The following is a 23,862-nucleotide window of genomic DNA, read 5'->3' as shown; positions in this document are numbered from 1 at the left end:
ATGCAAGCTCCGTTTTCACCACGAATAGCAGATAATCAAACCCTCAGGCCCCCAAACAGGTGGAGAAGCTGTCAAAAGCAGGGTACTTCCTATACAAACTTGAACTGGCCAAAGGTTGTGATAGCGCTATGTACAACAGTGATTCAAAACTGCTGAGGTGGCTGCTGTACCGTGAAATAGTCCACGGGATTTGGTTCGCTCACTTAGAGGTTCTGAGCCCTGGCTCCTATGGGCACTCCAGTCTAAAGGCCGAATGCCAGCGGCGTTTCATGCTGCTGTTCCACCCCCGACTGTGCTGCATAGCGTCTGTGCTCTTAGAAGCTTGCAAGCCATCATCCATGGCACAACTGGTCTCTCTATTGATCCAGCAAAAGAGGAAGAAGGAGAGCCAGGAACAGGAGGAGTACCAACCACTGCTTCCATTGCCATGAGCCCACATCACTGAAGGGGCCATTACGGACATTTCAGTCCAAGAGTCCACAGAAAAATCCTGATCACAAGGGGAAACGCAGAACAGAATTTCAAATTCTCACGACTCTAACCTTTCTCCAGCCATGGAGGGTATATGAAAACCTGAAACTATTTCCCTGAGATCATCTTTAAACCTTAAACCACGAATATCTCCTGGAACTGCCTTAAGTTAGAACAATAGTTTAATTTAACTAGTAAAAAAGGTCTGCCTTGAGCATAATACTCTTTGAAAAATTATATGGGCTCAAGGTGACACCAGCCTCTCAAAAGATTAGACAGATTCCGGGGGGGGGAGGGGGCAGTGCGTACATGTTACTAGGGGAGGAACCGCTCAGAACAGGAGGAGGATGATGGTAGCCGTGGCACAGTAAAACGTCTTAATATGGCTCTTCGACCCAGCTCTCATCGGGAGCCTGGGGGTGTAGTGAACTACTCGTTGGACTGCTAAACACAAGGTCAGCAGCTTGAAACCACTAGTTGCAACTTGGGAGGGTTTTCTATTCCCATGAAGAGTTACAGTCGCAAAGGAAGAAAGAAAGAAAGAAAGAAAGAAAGAAAGAAAGAAAGAAAGAAAGAAAGAAAGAAAGAAAGAAAGAAAGAAAGAAAGGTTACCCAGCGGGGCAGTTCTATCCTGTCCTGTAAAGTCTCTGTGAGTCAGCACTGACTTGATGGCAGGCAGTGAAAGAGTGCGTGAGGGAACTACTCCTTTGGCTGTAAATATAGGGCGGGGGCTGGGGGGAGACTGGGAAGAACATGTTCCAGAGACTGCAGGACAGAGCAGGGCAGGGGCAGCAGCACCGACACTATGGGACAGGCCAGAGGAGCACCTGGCTGAGAGGCTCAGGACCTGTGAAAAACTTGGCTGCTGGCTGAAAGGAGGTGTTGCTGTGGACCAATGAATGCATCCTTACTGACCCTGACTTGCGGTAATACATTAACTTCCCTAATAACCCCCTAATCCTGCACTGTGCGGTCTGTGTGACCACAGCAGCAATTACTGACCCCAGCACACAAGTGGAGTTTGTGGGAGGAAGAGCTGGCATGAGAGTAAGAGAAGCGGATGGAGCATGGAGGCGATGGGGAAGGCAGTTCCCTTCAAGGGGAGGGAGGGAGGGGGAGAGAGAGAGAGAGAGAGAGAGAGAGAGAGAGAGAGAGAGAGAGAGAGAGAGAGAGAGAGAGAGAGAGAGCGAGCGAATTCAGACCCTTGTAAAGTTGTAAGTACATGGACAGAATGCTTCTAGGTGTTTAAGATCCTCCATTCCCAGTCTTTTAATATATATCTTACCCAAACCTAATTCAGTGAGGAAATCTGATTCACGTAGAGGATGTTGAAAACCACAAGAATAGGAAAAAACAAAGACATGAACTTCCTGAAGAGCCCAAAGTCTCCAGTAATAATGAGTCACACCTTTCTGTTAATTTAGTAATCACTGAACATGAAGCTAGGATTACAGTTCATTAAGTATTAGCAAAGAAGTGTTTAAACAAAATTGTTATTGATTCCTAAGTTCTTGGCAAATCTAATGGTAATTGACCTAGAAATAATCACAACCAGGAAGAGTTTCACCTGAACATAAAGATTAATAAGATAACTCTAAGAAGCCAATAGGCAAACGCAATGGAGAAAAAAAATACTTTCGGTGATTAATCTGAAATTTCAAAACTGATGTTTTCCAAAGCTACAGTACACTAAGTTATGGACACACAACAGTGAGTAAAGGTGGGTGCTGATAGTTACCTAGCTTTAAAAACCTTCTCCTGACACATCTCAACAATCCAAAGTAGAAATGATTACCAGTCAAATGTCTTTTGAAGACAACACAGTTCTTGGCTAAGTCTTCTTTGCCCCCATCACAGCTATTTTCCTCCATCTTCTCCTCTAGGAAGCCGTCACGGTAGCTTCCCTCTGCGGGAGCTCAACGCATCAGTAACTGATTCCAATGGACATTCCATTGGGTCCCCTACTGCTTTCTGTACGTTCTCGGTTGAGACCTTTTCCATCTCATTCCCAGGTCAGGGCGAGGACCTAGATGTTTCCCCCAAGGAGTTTTGCAGTGGCCCAGTTTACGAAGAGATAAAACAGGACAAACACAGCTGGTATATGCAGAGGATTCACCTCTGGGACTCCTGGGAAGTGCGACTCTCCTGTTCTGAAGGGCTTAAAGTTTTGAGAATTACAGAGGCCTGGTCAACCACTGTCTTGTCACAAATAGGCAGAAAGAGCGAGAATAAAACTAGAAGGCATCCAGGGCATCATAGAAGAGTTCATTGACTGTCTAGCTTGCTGTAACTTCCTGATAAAACAACAAAAATATAAAATATTGTTGTTGAGTCAATTCAGATACATACCTATACCAAAAAACCTGTTCCCATCTAGCAACAGAATACAACTGTTCCTTCGGGGTTCTGACGCTGTGAATTGTTATGGGCAAAGACAGCCTCTCTTTCCCCAGAGAGACTGGTGGGTTTGAATCACCGACCTTGCTGTTTGTAGCCCAGTGAATTGCACTGTGCTGCCAGCGCTCCAGTGATCTATAAGACATAGTATAGCTGCTCCCTTCAGGTTCCATGACTAAAGTTTTACAGGAGCAGACAGCCTCATCTTTCTGTCCAGAAGGGATGGTGGATTTGAACCACTGATCTTGTGGTTAGCAGCCCAGTGTTGAATTGGTTTGCTAATCTCAACCCTTACTTCCTTATACCATTCTGAATACCATGATCCTGTTAAGCACTTCTGTAAAACTCAATACGCATTTCCCGAGTTTTGAGATGATGACTATCTAAGGCTAGGGTCTGCTAAACTTAAGAAAGACTAAGGACCTCCAGGGTGAGTTAATCTCCCTCTTCTCAGTGACACCCCTAAGCTGTGACTGTGTTTCTCGTGGTGGACTTCATTCTGTGTACTAATAAGCTTGTTTTTGTGTCTGTCTCATCTCCTTGGCCATAATTCCTTGAGGGCAGATTCTATGTCTTACTCATCTCTGGGCCCGGAATATCCAACACTATGTTTGGTAAAAAGCAACACTTGATAAATGTTGCCTCAAAGAAAGAAACTTTTTTGAAGCAACATAGGAAGGAGAGTCAAGAACATGAAGGAAGAGACGGCTCTCATCAACAACTGTATCCAGAGCTTTCATGAGACCAGCACTTGATGATGCCTGACTACCTCCACTGAATTTTGATCACCAAGGACGATATTCCTGATCAGAGTAGCCAATGCACAGAGAGGACTATAGGGCCAGCCCCACCATGAGACATGACATCCCTCACTGACACATAGCGTTTTGAGGAACAACAGCGGAGACATAGTGCGGGAATTGCGCCCTATCTGACCCCCACCACACCAGGGTGAAACAGAGCAGCAAGGGGAGCAGAGCAAAGGGACCACCAAAAATAGACTTTGGGTTCAGGGTGTGGCAGCTCATCACACTCCTAAAGGTCAACAAACAGACCTGGAATTATTTATAGGCTTTTCTTTTTTCTTTTTTTTTAAGGCTTTTCTTTTTTATGGTGTTGTTTTGCTCAGTCTTGTTTTTGTGCTCATTAATGTCTCTGCATGTCTATCTAGATAAGATAGGCAGGATAAACAATCAGGAGGAGAAAACAAGGGGACCGAGGGTTCCAAGGGGGCACGGGAAGAGGGGGAGGCAGGGAAAAGGAAGTGGGTGTTAGCAAACCCAGGGATAAGGGAACAATAAATGATCTGAAATCAAATGACGAGAGGGATGTAGGATGGCTGGTAGGGCTTGATCAAGGGCAATGTCACCGAGAGGAATTACTGAAACCCAAATGAAGGGCAAATGTGATAGTGGGACAAGAAGCAAGTAAAAGGAAGTAGAGGAAAGAAGCAGGAGGCAAAGGGCATTCATAGAGGTCTAAATACAGACTTACATATATCACAATAGGGAAATAGATCTATGTACATATTTTTTATGGATTTCGTATTAAGGTAGCAGATGAACATTGGGCTTCTAGTCAAGTACTCCCTCAACACAAGAACACTTTACTCTAATAACCTGGCACTCCATGATGCTCACCTTCCTGACACAATTGCTGAAGACAAAATGGGAGCAGAAGCAAATGTGATGAAAGCTGATGGTGCCTGGCTATCAAAAGATATAGCCTCTGGGGTCTTAAAGGTTTGAAGATAAATAAGTGGCCATCTAACTGAGAAGCAACAAAGCCCACCTGGAAGGAGCACACCAGCCTGTGTGATCATGAGGTGTTGGTGGAATCAGGTATCAGGCAACAAAGAGCCAGAACAAAAAAATCTTATCAATGTGAATGAGGGGGAGTGCCGAGTGGAAACCCAAAGCCCATCTGTAAACAATTGGACATCCCATAAAGAAGGGTCATAAGGGAGAAATGAGCCAGTCAGGGTGCAGTATAACAACAATGAAACATACAACTTACCTCTAGTTCTTTAATGTTCCATTCTCCCCACTATCATGACCAATTCTGCCTTACAAATCCTGCTAGACCAAAGCATGGACATGGGTACAGTTAAGAGCTGGAAATACAGGGATTCCAGGAAAGATAAGCCCCTCAGGACCAATGATGAGTGTAGCGATACCAAAAGGGTAATGGAAAGGTGGGAGGGTAGAAAGGGGTAACCAATCACAATGATCTACATATAACCCTTTCGGTGAAGGAAGATATTGGTCAGCGCAAGACATGAAAAAAAATTATACTTTAGCAAGGGTTCATGAGGGAAGAAGGGATCTGATACCAAGGACTTGAGTAGAAAGAAAAAATTTTGAGAATGATGATGGCAACAAATGTACAAATGTGCTTGACACAATGGATGTATGTATGGATTATGATAAGAGTTGCATGAGCTCCCCCCACAAAAGGAAAAAAAACAAGATCTAATGAGTTGTGGGTGGACATCAAGACCATCTTTCATGAAGAAAGCAAAAGGTCATTAAAAGACAGGAAAGAAAGACAAGATCAAAGTGGATGCCAGAAGAGACTCTGAAACTCGATCTGTCAAGTCGCGAAGTAAGGCACATGGAAGAAATGATGACGTCAAAGAGGAGAACAGAAAATTCCAAAGGGCAGCTTGAAAAGACAAGTCAAATATTATAATGAAATGTGCAAACACCCAGAGTTAGAAAACCAAGAGAACACACTTAGCATACCTTACGCTGAAAGAACTCAAGGAAAAAAAAGTTCAAGCCTCTAGTCGCCATACTGAGAGATTCAAAATAATGAGTGATGCAGGAAACAAAAGAAGATGAACTGGTTCACACTCCACCACTTCAAGAAGTGGCAATATGAGGAAGAACCAACGGTGCTGAAGGAAGAAGTTCAAGCTGCATGGAAAGGATTAGCAAAAAAAAAAAGTTCTGGGAATTGATGGAATAGCCATTAAAATGTTTCTGCAAGCTGATGAAGCACTGGAAACACTCATTCGTCAACGCCAGGAAATCTGGAAGACAGCCTCTTGGGCAACTAACTCGAAGAGATCCCTATTTACTTTCATTTCAAAGAAAGGTAACTCAACAGAATGCCCACATTATAGAACAATCTCATTAATATCACATGCAAGTAAAATTCTGCTGAAGATTTTCCAACAATGGTTGCAGCTGTATATTGACGGAGCTGCCAGAGGCTCAGGTTGGATTCAGAAAATAACTTTTACCAAGGGATATCAATCCTGATGTCTGATGCATCTTGGCTCTAAGCAGAGACCACCAGAAAGATGTTTACTTGTGTTTTACTGACTATGCCAAGACATTCAATTATGTGGATCATAAACTATGAATGCCAGAAGACTTAACTGTGTTCACAAGGAGCCTGTTTATGGGTGAAAAGGCAGTTGTGGGAACAGAACAAGGGAATGTTGCACGTTTTAAAATCAGGAAAGGTGTGTGTAGGATTGTATCCTCTCACCATACTTACTCAATTTGTATGCAGAGTAAGTAATTAGAGAAGCTGGATTAAATGAAGAAAGTGGTATCGGGATTGGAAGAAAGCTTTCTAACAACCTGCGATACGCAGATGACACAGTTTTCCTTGCTGAAAGGGAAGAGGACTTGAAGCACTTGCTGATAAAGATCAAGAATTGCAACCTTTCCAACTGCATACCAATAGATCACATTGTGATAAACAGAAAAGATTGAAGTTGCCAAGGATTTTGTCTTGGATCCACAATCAGTGCTCATGAAAGCAGCAGCCAGGAGCTCACAAGATGAGTTACATTAGGTAAATCTGGTGCACAAGACCTCTTTCAAGTGTTGAAAAACAAGGTTACTTCACTGAGGACTATGGGCCTGATCCAAGCCATGGCATTTTCAACTGCCTCAGATGAATGCGAAAGTTGGATATTGAATAAGGAAGAGCAAAGAAGAGTCGATATGTTTGTATTATGGTCCTGGCAAAGAATATTCAAAGTACCAGGGGCAGCGAAAAAGAGGAAGGCCCTCGCCAAGACGAATTGAAGCTGTGGCTGCAACAATGGGCTGGAACATTCGAACACTGGCGCAGGAGCTGGCTTGTGAACAAGGTGGTTATCAGTTGGAACAGAGTCGATGGCACCTAACAACAAACAAGAGCAAAGAGGGAAAATGAACGTGCCATGCAGGTGGTCCTCGGAACCCTCGCTCTGGAGGTAGGGGACAAGCTGGTTTCATGAGAGAGGATTTCAGGAACTTCTAGGATTCTAGCCTGGGTTGTTTCTCACGAAGGACCAAGAGAGTGGTGAGTCCAATCTCGGGCCAAGAGAGAGCATCATTAAACACACATTGATCAGGCATATGCAAGACATTTCTCCGTTTCCTACACTTACAACAAGCAGTATCTACATCTTAAATTGGACTGTTCTAAAGGTTCCGGTGTTGCATTTATAATCTATATTTCCATATATGCAATTAATCCTCAGGCTAGCAGCTCACAAAACTGGCTAAATCAATAATGCTACCATATTTGGTACCACAGAGCAATCTTGCAGCTACACCTGTAGTATATGCATTTGCACTTCTACATCAAGAGGACAGGTACGCACTTAGCAACACGCGGTATCGTAAATGCAACCAAATGCAAAGAACCACCTAGCTTAAAGCAATCCCTCATTCAGTGTTTTGCATAGGGGAACAAGGACCCGTGGCACCACCAAAGACCAGGGCTGGCGTTCCCACGGCTTAGTCACTCACATTCTCAGCTCCTCATTTATCCACCTGGCAGGAATCAGTGTTATGTGAATATGGAGGATGACTAGATAACAAAACGAAGAAGGGCTCCATTATCTGCCAAACCACTGAAAATCATGGCCCAGCCAAACAGACACATAACCTTAGCCATCACTGCCAGTTACTCTCACCTAGCACACCTTGGCATCCGTTACTGCAGAAGTATGTTAAGGATGTGCAAAGTAGTCAGACTTCTTTTACTACTGTAGAAACTGTCATTATAGATAACAAGAGAGTTGATCACTGAGGAGGAGGTGTACCTGCAGTGAAAATAACCATGTGGTGAACAAGCGGCCATCTAGCTCAGAAGCAAAAAAAGCCCACATGGAAGAAGCACACCAGCCAGTGCGATCACGAGGTGCCAAAGGGACCAGGTATAAGGCATCAAGCAAAAAAAAAAAAAAAGAAGATATATGTATGTGCGTATGTATATGTATGTATATATATATATATACCATATTGAATGAAGGGGTAAGTGCAGAGTGGAGACCCAAGGCCCAAGTGTCAGCCAATGGAGATCCCCTCATAGAGGGGTTTAGGAGAGGAGATGAGTCAGTCAGGGCGCGAGGTAGTACCGATGAAGAACACAGATTCCCCCCAGATCCTGGATGCTTCCTCCCGCCAACTACCATGATCTGAATTCTACCTTGCAGGGCTGGATAGGGCAGAGATTGTACACTGGTACATATGAGGGCTGAAGGCACAGGGAATCCAGGGTGGATGATACCTTCAGGACCAAGGGTGTGAGGGACGATGCTGGGAGAGTGGAGGGTGAGTGGGTTGGAAAGGGGGAACTGATTACAAGGATCCACATGTGACCTCTTCCCTGGGAGAGGGACAGCAGAGAAGGGGGGAAGGGAGACTCCGGATAGGGCAAGATATGACAAAATAATGATGTATAAATTACCAAGGGCATATGAGGGAGGGGGGAAAGGGGAGGGAGGGGAAAAAAAAGAGGACCTGATGCAAGGGGCTTAAGTGGAGAGCAAATGCCTTGAGAATGATTGGGGCAGGGAATGTATGGATGTGCTTTATACAATTGATGTATGTATATGTATGGATTGTGGTAAGCGTTGTATGAGCCCCTAATAAAGTGTAAAAAAAAGGAAAGAAAATAACCGTGTTAGCACACAGAGGACACTAAAAACACTACTCAAATGCACAAGAGCACAGTCACCGCACGCGTACGAGGATGCCGAGAGCTCAACACTCAAGTTTAGAGAAGAACTGCTATTAATGTCTTAAGTACAATACAACATAGTGAACACTATTAACTTTCCTACCCCTTCAGGGCTCGGTTGTCTCATTAGAAAGGGCTCCAGAAATTAATCCTTGGCAGGTAGAATGGGCTATTCATCATCTACTTGATTGGCTGTGTTGGCTCTTAAAAAAAAATCATCTTATTGGGGGCTCTTACAGCTCTCAGAACAATACATACAGCAATTGTACCAAGCGGGGTGTGGTGGCTCTTAATTGCCCAAAGGGTCAGAGGACCCATGAGTGAACTCAAAGCTGATAAGGGAAGAGAAAATCATTGAGAGTCATCTTGGCCTGCAGCCTGTTTCTATTTCCCCTGTTGTTCACTTTGGAGAAGAAATGAAAAGGAGAAGGCAGCAGAAAGCACATACGCCTTCTTTTCACTTCCACTTTCATTCCAAAGTTTTACTGGTGTTAAAAGACATGCTAAGGACTGCCTTGTCCTCATTCGTTCTTTGTCTTTCAATATACTCTAGCCTAAATAATAAATATATAGTAATCAGATTCAACAACTTCAATTTGCTTTGAGAAGTTCTATTTTTCTCTCTGAACAACAAATGAAACTAGTGGACTATCGCCTTGCATAAGGCTCAAGTTCGAAAATCATTAGTCAAAAATCCTTTAAATTACTTATGAAGATCAAGCAACTGCCTTATTAAGTTCAGACTGGCTAAAATGCCCTCCAGTAATGGAATAGATTACTTTTTCTCGCTCTTTCTTGTTTTTCAGTTAAGTGCCAGATAAAGTAGCTGGCTTTATTTATGAACCACGAAGACTGAAAACTGTTATAACTTAGATTCAAATTTTCCATCTTACACTCAATTTAGGCGTACACTTACTCCGTAGAATTGTGGGCAGAATTACTTTGCAATTAGTAATTTTATTCTTTCTTTTTGCCAGATGGTTAGAGTTGAGTTTTTATCAGTTAAATGTATGTAGAATGTGTCCTCATCAGACCTGTAATATTCAAGACAGTGTGCTGGGTTCAAGGCATCCTCTCATTTTCACCAAAGAACGTGATCTCTATGTCCACCTTAGTACACGTTATGAGTAGGGAGGAGGAGGAAGTAAAGATAAGATCTGGACCCTGTCCTAAAGGGTTCAGAATCAAGTAAAGATGGTAAAACTATACAGAATTCATCATGATCAAAGGAAGGCTGTGAGTAAGCGCCATGAGCTAAGTACAAAAGTTTAGAGGGTGGGCCAAAGGAAAGGGTCACTGGAGAAGGCCTTCAGGCAGTGGCACAGCAGCTTGCCCAGCAACTCACCACTTCTTCTTCGTGGGCTACTAATTGTTTTTCTAAATAAAAGGATGCCTTACTCATTGGCTGCATGCTGCATACTCGTGAGGTACTGTTGGTTAACAGGAAAGTGCTCTCATTGCATATGACCCCTTTTAAAGTTAAAAATACCTCAATATAAAGAAACATCTTCACAAACAGACCAATAAGCAACACGATGATAAAATACAGAATTCGTTAAGGATTTAGCTTTACTTGGTGTCATGATCATGACCTAAGAAGCAGCAGTAAAGAAACCATACAATCACCATGAGCAAGAGGGTCCTGGCAAACGATCTCTGAAAGGGTTCCAAAGCAAAGGCGTCACGTTGAAGACTAAGGGGCACCTGGCACAAGATACACTGTTTTTTTTTCCAGCCATGATACTTTCAATCACTTCATATGCATTCTAAAGATGGACAGTGACAAAGGACGACTGGAGAAATGACATCTTTGAATTATGGGGTTGGTGAAGGATGTATATTGAATATACCCTAAGAGCCAGATGGAGGAATAAATCTGTATCAGAAGAAATACAGCCAGAATGTTCCTTGGAAGTGCGCATGGTGAGATTTTGACTCACATACATAAGGTGTGTCATCAGGGTACCTGAAGGAGGACAGCAGGCTTGGAATAGTAGAGGGTCAGCGAAAAGGAGGAAGATCATCAATGAGATGGAATGACCCAGTGACTGCAACCATGGGCTCAAAGCAATTGTGAAGATGGCACAAGATCCAGCAGTGTTTTGTTCTGTTGTACACAGAGCCATTATGAGCTGAAACCAACTCAATGGGACCTAACAACAACTTTGTGAGTCCGAATTTTTAGTGATGTACTGTTTTGAAAATGATCTAAAACAGTGGTCCTCAATATTCCTAATGCCTCAACCCTTTAATACAGTTCCTCATGAGCGGTGACCCCCAACCATAAAATTGTTTTCACTGCTACTTCATAACTGTAATTTTGCTACTGTTATGAATCGTAATGCAAATATCTGATATGCAGGATGTATTTTCATTATTACAAACTGAACATAATTAAAACAGTGATTAATCACAAAATATGTAATTATGTATTGTGAAATATTTCTAATTACAAATAAGTTTTGTCTTGAAGCATGGTGTAGCATAGGTTAAGAGTCTTTATGCTGGGTACTCGTATGTGGGCATATCTGCATGTGGGCAGACCCACCTGGAGACAGATACAGGTGTCTTGCTTCCTAAGACCATCCGAAATAAGTGTTTCCCAATCGTCTTAGGCAACCCCTGTGAAAGGGTCGTTTGACCCCCCAAAGGGATCGTGACCCACAGGTTGAGAACCGCTGCTCTAAAAGAACTTTTTCAAAAAAGTCTACACTTCCATTCTTCCTTCATCATCTTCCTGATTACAGTACTGTTTTCAAATGCTATGCAAAACTGTATCTCCTGTCCTTGTGGACTTTCTCTTCTACGGCTTATATAAAGCATGGCCCATACAATCCTCTTTCCCTGTTCAGGAGAGGACAGTGTGGCCCAGTGGTGGGGCATGAAGGCTCCAGAACCTCAGAGCTCAGGTCTGAATTCTGCCTCTATCATTTATTCACTGTGTGACCTTGGAGAAACGGAGATGTTATATTCCTAAACCCCAGCGTCTACAACTGCAAAATGGGGAGAATTGTCACTCTTTATTTCTCAGGTCTATTCTAAGCATAAAGAGGATATTGAATGAGATAGTAAATAAAAAGGATTTAGATATCCCATGCCTGATACTGAGTGATTACTTGATAAATGCCAGTTACTGCTGTAATTACAATCAGAGGTCATCACTCGCTTCTGTTTCTGGCTCTCAAGACAAAACAGCTCCTTCACCTGAGTGAGTGAGAGAGTTCCATGCTATTCCTGAGCTGCAGTGGCTGTCAGAAAGTTCCTGAGCGACAAGGTACATGTACCCATTCCTAATAGCAACAATGAATATGTCCCTGACTTCCACGATAGGATTCCGCTTCCCTGCCTAATCTGACCAAAGGGCAGGCAACCTGACAAGTGAAGCATAACATTTCATTGTTGAGAAAAAGTTAATTCCTCAAGTGTTTGGTTATGATGAAGAACTTTGCTCCCTGTATGTTCTACAATACCCTTGGATATATGAGTATCCCCCCAAATAAGACACCCCCCTGGTAAAGCTATGTATTTAATTTTATAAAACAACCTAATCATCTTCAAAGTACTTTCCATTACACTTAACACATTTGTCAAGTCCGTGATTCCATTCTTGGAAACATTTTTTAAACTCATCTGTTTGGATGGCTGACAGCACCTCCATTTCTTTTCTTCACCATAGTCAAATCGCTGTCCTAGCAGTTGTTTGGGGGGAGGAAGATGCGGGTGCCTGATCCCTTCAAGAGCTACAGCATCAGAAACCCAAAGGGATAGTTCTACTCTGTCCGGAAGGATTGTTAGGAGTCAGAATCAGCCTGATGGCAGCAGTGGGCTATGGAAGACTGGAACACAGGAAGGAGACCAAGGAAGGCCAGGTGCCTAGATTTGGGTGATGGGAAGAAAAGGAGAAGGTAAAGCTTGAACATATATGGAAATAAGTGATGCCATCTGGTGAATGCTTAGAAATGAAAGGTAAAGCAGGCATTCTTTAAGAGATTTCAGGCCTTAAAGATTATTATCACTGAACATCAGAAGGTCCTGGACAGAGTGGGCGAAGAATGTGGAACACAAGCCAAAATCATAAACGGGGCCAGGCTTACCAGTGGGACCTCCAATGGCTCTTAGTCACTGAGCTCACCCCCATGCTAATCAACCATTTACAATCCAAAGGACAGCATTAACCCAAGGACAAATTTCAGAGGGTTGGGAAAGTTCAGAAGAATGAAATCAGCAAACACAGGGGAAAGTGTGCTATGTGCTGGTGTGTTGAGAGGAGGGCAATGGATAAGTTGAAACCAAATGTGTAAGAATTGAGTGTAAATGGATTACCTGCTCTGTAAACCTTCAGCTAATTCACACTAGAAAGTTAAAAACAACAAAGACAGCGTCATTGATAGAAACAGGAAATCTGACCCGCTGGGTGAAGCCGGTGACTGGGGGAAGGGGCAGGTAGGCCAAAGTTTGAATAGGGAGAACACGGGAATGAGGGCAGTGAGGATGAAGCACTCCAGGAAACAAGCCTTCAGCCTGTCTACAGGTCACAAGTGGATGAGTGCTCCAAAGGGCAGGTACACAAAGAAAAGAGGACACCAGGTGCCAAGGACAGGGCTGTGGAGGGCCTGCTCACTTTCCCACTCCTTCTGGAGGCTGGCAAAGGAGGCGTCCGGTGGCCGGCCCCATCAGTAGTAAGTCCTCCACTCCTCCCCTGAGACTTTTATAAAGCTGAAACACACTGCCATCAAGTCAACTATGACTTACAAACTCTCACCAAGCTCACTGCCAGTGAGTTGATTTCAACTTGCTGCAACCCTACTTTGGGTTGCTAAGGCTGTGCCTCCTCATGGGAGCAGAAAGTCTCCTCCTTCTCTGGTGGAATGGCTGGTGGTTTCTAATGGCCGAGCTTTTGTGGTTAACAGCTCAGAGGCGCCATGGCTCCTTCTGTAACTCATGGACGGTTCCAGGCATGTACATGTTTATGGGAGCAGAGGACCTCATCTTTATCCCAAGCAGCAGCAGCAGCTGGTGCGCGCCGATCTTGCACATGACCAGGGCTCTTTGAAACTTCTATAGTCAATATTAAATATGATGCTTAAAGGGTAAATACAGATATCCAGATTCTTAAAACACTAAAGGGAGGCATTACGCAGTGATAGGTCAAAAAAGAGAACGTAGATGAGAGAACAGGTCACGTGCCATGGCCCCGGGCTTCTCTAGGATCACCTGGGTTCAGCAAAACATCAGTCGTTAAGCCATAGGATGTGCCTGGGCTTGCCTCTGCCATAAGCTGTGGAAAATGCCTCACAGTGTGGACCTGGCCGAGACCTGAGCTGACTTAAGAAACAGGTTCAACAACCTATTCTTTTTCTTTTTAAGTGTAAGAAAGAATGTTATACCAAGAAAGAAATGTATATAAAGGAAGTAGCCAGCCTACTCCAACCCAAGTGCAGGGGTCAGATGGTAGCTGGGGGACCCCTAGCTGATGAAGCAGGAAGGCAAAGCTGGAAGCCAGGAGATCATAGGCCAGTGCATGCAGAGTCCAGGTAGGAACATGGTAAGGTACTGACAGTTCCCAAGGTTGGCAGGCTACATGGGTCACTGGCTCCAGAAACCAGACGCAGGATCCACGTAGGCAGAAAACAGAAGAGCAGTACGAGACCAGTTCTCCACAGGGTCTCTTAGAAATAGGCCACAGCTCCAGCAAGACAGGGGTCTCCAGGCTGTGACATGATAGGTTGGACTTTTCCAATAACGTCTTACAAGTGAGACCAGGTTCAACGACCTATTCTCTGTAGAATGTGAACCTTGATTCTTGAGGTCATAATCCCAAAGATTCAATGGTGACCAAAATATAAATGTAGTGTATGGTCTTCAGCAAGCACATAGTTCTGTGTTCAGATTCATATTCTCGCTGACCACTACCTTTCAGTGTACACATTTCCAGAGCCCTCCTCATATGGTCTCCTGTCAATCACCACACATCCTAGCTAGGGAAACAGCACAATCTGTGGCCAATTTATATGGTCTCAAGCTCAGACTTTGTTCACAGCAACAGAGAGAGATTTAATTGTTTGCCTTGCTAGGCAATAAAGCTTATGAGGAAAAGCAAGTGAAAAAAATTATTGGTTCTAGGGCTCCCATTCAAGCACACACAAGTTTATTCCAAACAAAATATACTTAAGGCTGCTTCTGTGATCAGTGCACGGGTCTACACCAGTTCTCTCAGTAATACACTTGTGGTTTCATTAAAGACTCACTGCCATCAGTGCCGATTCTGACTCCTAGGGACAGAACAGAGTTGCCCCTGTGGGTTTGAGACTGGAAATCTTAATGGGAGTAGAAAGTCTATTTCTCCCTTGGCATGCCTAGGGGGCTCAAACTGCTGACCCTGTGGTTACTAAATAGCCCAACACACAACCCACTTAGTCACCAGGGCTCTCAGTCTCTAAGTGTGACTTTGCTGAGCTGGTTAAATAAAGGCAGAGAGGTCACTTCAGAAGGTTACGGTAGCTGCTTTGGGATTCTAAAAGGGTCTTCCCAATAGATTTTCTCAAGGGACACAGATAAACCTGGGGGGCTATTATTAAAATGTTTAAGAAGCTGAAAAACAACACTGGTGAGAAAGAGACCAGGTAAGCAGCACGGAGAGCTTCTTTCCTCACCAGGCACCTGCTCATTCTGAGGGAAACGAGGGCTGGGAGATCTTTCTCCATCCACCCAGCAGCCCTGAGCTTGCCATTTCAGGTTTCCTTTTGTTCCCACAACACGGAGACCATTCCAAAAGAACATGATTTCAGTCCGCCAAAGATGCCAAAACTTGACATGGTCTAAGTCTGAGCACAGAATTCTTCAGCGAAGGGTTAAAGAGATGGACACACTACCTTCCAAAGTGGATCGTCCGAGATGGAGGATGGCTGAGAGACAGACAGTCACGTCACATTCTCATATTTTTGCTGAATCAAGATTTCTATGATTTGGTAGCAGTTATTTATTTATTTTTTTACTTCTACCTTCATAGACAGAGGACTGCCCACATTTCTCTTTGCACTGCGCCTTTCAGGCTCGGGGAGATGTTAGGTAATAAACTGTGAAGAGTAATACTTCCCCTCATATGACTGTCCCCACAATGAGTCTGGCCAGAGGTAGTGAATCATGCCAGTTTCTTCTGTTTCAGAAGAACAATTTCTGATACCGATGACTTCTCCCTTGGGCCTATTTTATGACGAGTTCCCGAATTCACCCAGTGATCTAGTCACTGAAGAGTAGAAAGTAACTTTCTTATATAGACCTATCTGCTGTTCCTCCTGCCCCCCCCCCCGCCCTTTACCTCAGCAAACCAAACTCTCTGAACTCACTGCCATCAAGTTGATGCTGACCCATAGTGGCCCGAGAGCAACGGTTCTCAACCTGTGGGTCAAGGCCCCTTTGGGGGGGTCAAATGACTCCTTCACAGGGGTCGCCCAATTCATCACAGTAGCAAAATTAGTTATGAAGTAGCAACGGAAAAAATTTCATGGCTGGGGGGGGGTCACCACAACATGAACTGTATTAAAGGCTGAGAACCACTGCCCTCAGGACAGGATAGAACTGTCCCCGTGGGTTTCTCAGACTGTAATTCTTTACAGGAGTAGAAAGCCCAGTCTTTCTCCCTTGGAGCAGCTGGTGGTTTTGAGCTGCTGACCTTTTGGATCTCAGACCAACTGATAGCCACTGCACCACCAGGGCTTCAACCCTCACCTCACCTCCTTTAACTTCCCACCTGACTCACTGCCATCCACCCATCATATCAAATCTTTATCTGCCACAGCAAGGTCTTTGGACACATTGTTCCACGTGCCTGGAATAGTCTTCTCTAGGGAGCTACATATCTCGCTTTAGGTTTCTACTCAAGTGTCATGTTATCAGAGAACATTTCCCTGGCCACGGCTATAATAAAACGTCATGCAGTATCTCCCCACCTCTTACCCTGCTTTATCTTCTCCCCTGAACTCAGCACCAGTGAACATGTTTATTTTGTTTGCACCTACTAGCTATACTGACCTATAGTAACCTTATAGGGCATGAGTGGAACTGCTCCTTAAAGCTTTCCAAGGCCATAAATCTTTAAAAAAAAATAATTTTATTGGGGGCTCATACAATTCTTATCACAATCCATACAAACATCCATTCTGTCAAGCACATTTGTACATTTGTTGCCATCATCATTCTCAAAACATTTGCTTTCTACTTGAACCCTTAGCATCAGTTTCTCATTTTTCCTCTCCCCATCCACTTCTCTCTCGTGAACCCTTGATAATTTATAAATAAAATATAAATTTATACTGTCGGATGTCTCCCTTCAGCCACTTTCTGTTGTCCGTTCCCTAGGGAGGGGGATATATGGAGATCATTGTGATCGGTTCCTCCTTTCTCCCGCACCTTTCCCTTCCTCTCCTGGAATCGCTACTCTCATTACTGGTCCTGAGGGGTTCATCTGTCCTGGATTCCCTGTTTCCAGCTCTTATCTGTACCTGTGTGCATCCTCTGGTCTAGCCGAATTTTTAAGGTCGACTTGGGAACATGATAATGGGTGTGTGTGTGGGGTGGAGGGGAGAGGAAACATTAAGAACTAGAGAAAAGTTGTATGTTTCAATGGTGCTACATTGCACCCTGACTGGCTCATCTCCTCGCCGTGACCCTTCTACAAAGGGATGTGCAGTTACCTACAGTCTGTGCAGTCTCCACTCCATACCCCCCCTTCATTCACAATGATATGATTTTTGGTTCTTTGATGCCTGATAACTGATCCCATCAACACCTGGTGATCACACAGGTTGGTGTGCTTCTCCCATGTAGGCTTTGTTGCTTCTGAGCTAGATGGCCGCTTGTTTAGCTACAAGCCTTTAAGACCCCAGGCGCTATATCTTTTTATAGCCGGGCACCATCAGCTTTCTTCACCACATTTGCTTATGTACCCGCTTTGTCTTTGAGATCGTCTTGGGAAGGTAAGCATCATGGAATGCCAGTTTAATAGAACAAAGTCTTCTTGCATTGAGGGAGTACTTGAGTGGGGCCCAATGTCCATCTGCTACCTTAATACTAAACCTATAAATATATGCACATAGATCTATTTCCCCATCATCATATATAAATATATTTACATATTTTCATGGCTGTATTTAGACCTCTATAAATGCCCTTTGCCTCCTAGTTCTTTCCTCTATTTCCTTTTACTTTCCTCTTGTCCCAGTATCATGCTCAGCCTTCATTTGGGCTTCAGTAATTCTTCTCAGTTACATTGCCCTTGACCACACCCTAAGGCTTCCTTCACTCTCCTCGCCATTGATTTTTAGATCACTTGTTGTTCCCTTGTCCCTGGGTTTGTTAACACCCAATTCTTCCCGCTGCTGCCCCCTCCCCCTCTCCTATGTCCCCCTGGAACTGTCAGTTTCCAGCTGTTTTCTCCTCTAGCTTGTTTATCCCATCTATCTTATCTACATAATGATATGCAAAAAAACCCAAGACAGAGCAAAACAAAGCAACAAAATAAAACAAAACAAGAACAACAACAAAAAACCCAAGGACGGAAAAAAAAAAAGGCCTGTAATAGTTCAAGGTCTGTTTGTTGACCTTTAGGAGTGTTTGCCGGTCGAGTCTGATGGGGCGCTAAGCACTGGCCCCAAAGTCTATGTTTGGAATTCCTTGGGGACTTCGTTGCTCTGTTCCCCTTGCTCTTCTGTTGTATACCCTTAGTGTTTTGCCTAAGTGTGGTGGGGTCAGATCAGGTGCAATTCCTGCCCTGTGTCTCCAGTGTTGTCCCCTGTCGTGCTATGGGTCAGCAAGGGATGGTGTGTCTCGTAGTGGGACCGGCCCTATGATCCTCTCTGTGCTCTGGCTGCTCTGAGCAGGAATATCGTCCTCACAGCTTGGTGGGCTAAGATGTGCTCCACTCTGTCTTCCTCGCCCTTCATTTGCTCCTGTGTGCTCTGATCAGACCATAGATCTTAATGGAGCAGGCAGTCTCAGCTTTCTCCCTCAGAGTAGCTGGTGGGTTTCAACGGCTACCCTTGCAGTTAGCAGCCAAATGGTGGTGAATTTCTGAGAGATTATTAGATGCAAGCCTCATGGTAATAGGAAGGTCTTACCAAGTGTTTCCCTGGCACCCAGTACAGCAGATGAACAGATGGACTCAACAAATATTTACCAACTTGTATGAGTGTGCAAATCACTGGAAATATGCAGGAAAGGGCTAGCTGATCCTCCCCTCCATAAAATTATCTGCTGGGAAAACCAAACTAAAAATACTTACTATGTATAGGCATGGTTCTAAGTATTTTACATATATTTAATCTGAACATTTGCCATATATACACGAGATGCTCATTACTCCCTTTTCACATATAAGGAAACTGAGATAAAAGTCACACAGTTCACAAATGGTATAGCTAGTCATCCAATAAACAAAACCAACACATGCTAACACAATGGCAAAAGCAGTAGAGGGTGCGAGGCAAAGTAGACCTCTGTCAGTCTATGAGCAAGGAGGGGCTGGTCAGAGGCCTTTAGAAGATCTACTTCCCTAAAGGGTGAGTCAGAATTTTCAGGGGAAATGCAGGGGCCAGAGCATCTGTTTTGGTCATCTCACTGCTATCAAGTCGTATTTCTGGCTCAAGTCGACACTATAGGACTGAGTAGAACTACTCTTGGGTTTCGGAGTCTGTAACTCTTTACAGGAACAGGCAGTCTCATCTTTCTCCCATGGGGTAGCTAGTGAATTTGAACTGCTAACCTTGCGGTTAGCAGCCCGATGCTTAACCCACAGCATCAGGGATATGAAATACCAACAATTCATTGAAAAATTACACTGCCCCAAATGCCAATAGTGTCTCCAAGGAGACCCCATCTAGCCAGAGGAGCTTACGCTGGTGCTAGGTACCACTGCGCCCATCCCAACTCATAATGCTCCTATGCACACTGCCTGCTCCAGTGCATCCTCACCACTGCTGCTAGGGTTGAGCCTATTGCTGTCAGTCCACCTTGGTGAGGGTCTTCCTCTTTTTCGCTGCCCCTCCTCTTACCAAGCATGACGTCATTTTCCTGGGACTGGTCTCTCCTAATAACATGTCCAAAGTTCGCGAGCCAAAGTCTTGCCATCCTTGCCTCTAAGGAGCATTCCTAGCCTAATTCTTTTCTTCCAAGACAGATCTGCTAATATACACAATTCCAAATCCTCTGTAGCCCTGAGCATTCATACTCACCTCGATACTTGTACGCTTGGTTTCTTCTGGAATTCTGATTTGGGAAATAAAAGTGGGCAAATTCTAAATTGTACTTCCTAAAAATATGTGTTGTAAATCCTAACTGCTATATTTGTGGCTGAGGTGCCCTGGTGGCTGGGTTATGTGCTAGGCTAACCCCAAGGTCAGCAGTTTGAAACCACCAACCATTCCTTGGGAGAAAAATCAGACTTTCTACTCCCATGGAGCTACAGACTCAGAAACCCATAGGGGAAGTTCTGTCCTGTCCTATAGGGTCGCTATTACTTGGAATCCCAATGGCACTGAGTTTTGAGTTGACACTGGTGATTCTGAACCTACTTGGGCCTCCTTCTTTGTTACGTGTACAATCCAGTCTCCGGATAGCCTGTTTCTTGAGTCCATTGTGCTTTTTTGGGCCACAGTAGAACCTGTATAAATGGAAACCTACCAGAGAAGGAAACCACCTATTTTACACAAAGAAAGGTACGATCGCATCCTGTCCAAGTAGAAACGCTTGTGAGATCCAGAAAACAAGGCAGCCCATCAAGTTCTGGGTCTCACAGATGTCACTGAATAAACGGAAATTATGTAAGAAAGGAGGCAGAAATGGGAGAGATTGATGCCAAGGTCTATAATCACCAAGGAACCAATACCTCCCATAGGGGACGGAGACAGACGTATAGACACACGCACGCACACAGAACTTTCCTCCAAGAGCTGGAGCCCTGGACTCAGACTTAGTCTGAGAAGTGAGAAAATCCGTTTCTGTCCTGTTACAGCCACCCACTTGTGGTACTTTTGCTAAGCAGCACTAGATAAACTAAGACACGAACCACCACACCAAACGGGTGAAACTGTGGTTTAGATGAGGCAACACAGCACGGGGTTTAAACCTTGCAGGCAATTTGGCATAGGTTTCGGTTTCCTCATTTACACAGCAATCTCTTACAAAAGATTACTGGGCACAAAGTACCCAGTGAAATGCTTGTTACTGGTACCTGCTTAATCAACACTAATTTCTCATGCCATGACTACCCCACCCCTTGATGATTTCTTTGCTCAGGAACTTCTACAGCCCTGGTTGCTCTTCTCACTTATCTTCATCTTCCAATTGCTGGCTAGTCACTCCTGTGGTACTCAGCCAGCACTGCCCACACTGTCACAATCAGCATATCTCAAGGGCATCACACAGGCCACAGACCTATGACCCCGTCCTTCTAATAAGAACACTTCTTCATTTTTCTGAGATCACAATGTCTAGGTTCCTCCTCTTGTAACAACGATACTGGAACACCTGATCAGCATCTCCTCTAAGAAAGTAAATGAAAATACACATGAACTGTGGTGGCCATCAGTAACAGTAAAAACGTAATTCAGGTTCTCACCACTCCGAGTACTCAGTAGGACTGTACTTCCCTAGTCCCTCAGGTATAGGCGTATGACTTGCTCTGACAAATGAAATATGAGTACAATGAGAGATGCCACGCTAAAAGCCAACAAACATGTTGAGGAGGGAGATTTCTTGAGTGGATCCCTGAGTAATTATAATGAGCAGAGAGTCCCCACCAACCGACCACGGTGTGTAGCCTGAAAAAGAAAGAAGCCAGTGGGAGTTGGGGACTCTGTACTACCTAGCTAATGCGGCCTGAGAACAAGCATCCAGGCTGGCAGGGGCCCTCTGCTAAGGAACAGCACATTCTGCTCCACTTCTTAGACGGGCCAATGCTCCTCTGCAGCACCCAGAATGGTAGCAAGAACTGTAGACTCTCAACACCGCAAGTGACTCACAGCCTGTTCTACCTGCATTATTCCCAAGTAGTTTCACTGGCAGTAGTTAGCTCTGCTATTGATTGCAATCTGGGAAACACAACATTTTATGTTGAAAGGCTGGATATGAACAGAAAACTCGAACACAAAAATTCTACTGCTTTGTCTACATCATTACCCTAAAGCCCTAAGTGAATAAAAAGGAAAGATGAAATAAGTCAAAAAGGATCTCAGCCATTTCAAACGGCAGGCAATCGATAAGATGGTGCAAAGCTAAAGCAATGAATATACTGCAGAGTTTGGAGCAATTTTAGCATTCCTGCTTGCTTTTTTTCTTTAACAAACTATACCCTTCATCACTTAGTAGTGAAGTGGTTATGCTCCCAAGACCAGGCCTGTTAGGTGAAATTGATTTTATGTAAAAAATGGAGGATGACTGCAGCAGATCTCCAACTGCTGGATGATTACACAATTATACAACTGCCGATCCATGCGAATCATGGCCCAGCCAAGTTGACACCAAGTATTGAATGAATGTCATATGCAATATTACTCTTGCCTTGTACACTGGCATTTGTTACTTCCAGATGTTCATCGTTAATAAGCAAAATAGTTGGACAGCTTTTTACTATGTTACAAATGCAAAATGTCAGGTAATGAAGATAATCAATAAGTGAGGAACAGGTATACAGAGGTCTTAGAAGTTTAATAAATCATTATTATTAGTATGTATTGCCGTAAGAGAATAAGGTTTTGGCCTCTGAAAAATATTGTCACAAAATTCTTACCAAGCCTCAAGTATCAGCAGAGCGCCTCAGGATGTGATGGGACACCGGGTTGGCCCTCTTCTCTCTTAGGCAAATTCAGATAGGGAAATAGAGGTGACCAGAGATGGTCAGATACTGGCACCTTTGGTCAAGTGGTCAACTGGCACCTTTCACAAGAACTAAAACTCAGAAGTCTCTTAGTCATCAGGCCCCAAATAGTTCCTCTTTCCATTACTCTACCAAAAATCTACACAACATATGTGTCCATCACTCAGACGCATAGCTAGTGTATGGTCAATATGGTACATGCCTTGGGCATTACTTGAGGGGGAGGCATTGAGCAGTTTCTATTAACTCAGAATGACACAATGTCCTTCCTCGAGCTCAGTAGACAGAGGTGTCATCAAGAGGGGAGCGCAGGACACTTGTCCCCTCTTCCCCACCCCGCCCTACCCCTCCATGCAAATTCAGGCATGGAATGACATTTTGAAGAGAAAGGGGAAGGTGTTTCCATAAGCTGTGGGTGCTATCATCCTGAAATTGATTGTGGTGGTGGGGGTGGGTGGGTGGGATACAATTGAAGAGGTTGCCTTAGGCACCTGTTAGCCTCCCTGCATGCTTATCAGAGGGCGTTGTCTTTCCCCTGGGATAAGGCTCTGCCATCACTGTTCAGTTCTAGAGACCAGCAAAGACACAGTATCTGTCTTATCGCTAGGGTGTGGGGGAAGTAAATGAGCTATGTTATCAAGAGCTTAGTTCTTAGGAGGGACATTTGACAAACACAATATATTATTACTATTTATGATCCTTTTCACTTGGGGCTCACCAGTTCACTTCAATTTTGAACTCTCAGCATTTTCTGCTTGTTGCTGTTAGGTGCCACGGAGTTGGTTCTGACTCAGAGCCCTGGATGCATAATGGTTACTCAATGGGCTGCTCATCGCAAGGTTAGCAGTTCAAAACCACTAGCTACTCCAAGGGTGAACTCCGAGGGTGAAGGGGAAGCTTTCTACTCCCATAAAGCATTACAGTCTCAAAAACCCACAAGGGCAGTTCTACCCTGCCCTATAGGGCTGCCGTGCATCAGAAGTGGCTCAATGGCACTGAGTTTGGTGACAGAATTAAGTAGTGTGTTCTGGCTGGAACAGAAGCTATCTGGCCAAGAGTAATGATCAGTAAGAGCCAGGAGTTAGGATAGGGATGAATGGTGAAGAGACTGGATGCCTGGCCAAGGAGAAGACCAGGTGAGATCTAGTCTA

The 23,862-nt window shown here is 44.2% G+C and overlaps 1 protein-coding gene across 2 annotated transcripts in view; it reads right to left on the bottom strand.

Annotated features, from left to right (window-relative positions):
* The window catches only part of AP3S2 (adaptor related protein complex 3 subunit sigma 2), a 68,793-nt gene that overhangs the window by 8,568 nt on the left and 36,363 nt on the right, over positions 1 to 23,862 (bottom strand). The gene's annotated exons all lie outside the window — the stretch shown is intronic.

This window comes from Tenrec ecaudatus, chromosome 9, assembly GCF_050624435.1.
Source record: "Tenrec ecaudatus isolate mTenEca1 chromosome 9, mTenEca1.hap1, whole genome shotgun sequence".
NCBI classification, from domain to species: domain Eukaryota; kingdom Metazoa; phylum Chordata; class Mammalia; order Afrosoricida; family Tenrecidae; genus Tenrec; species Tenrec ecaudatus.
The sequence above is the reverse complement of the archived record's forward strand: the minus strand, read 5'-3'. Positions and strand labels throughout refer to the sequence as shown.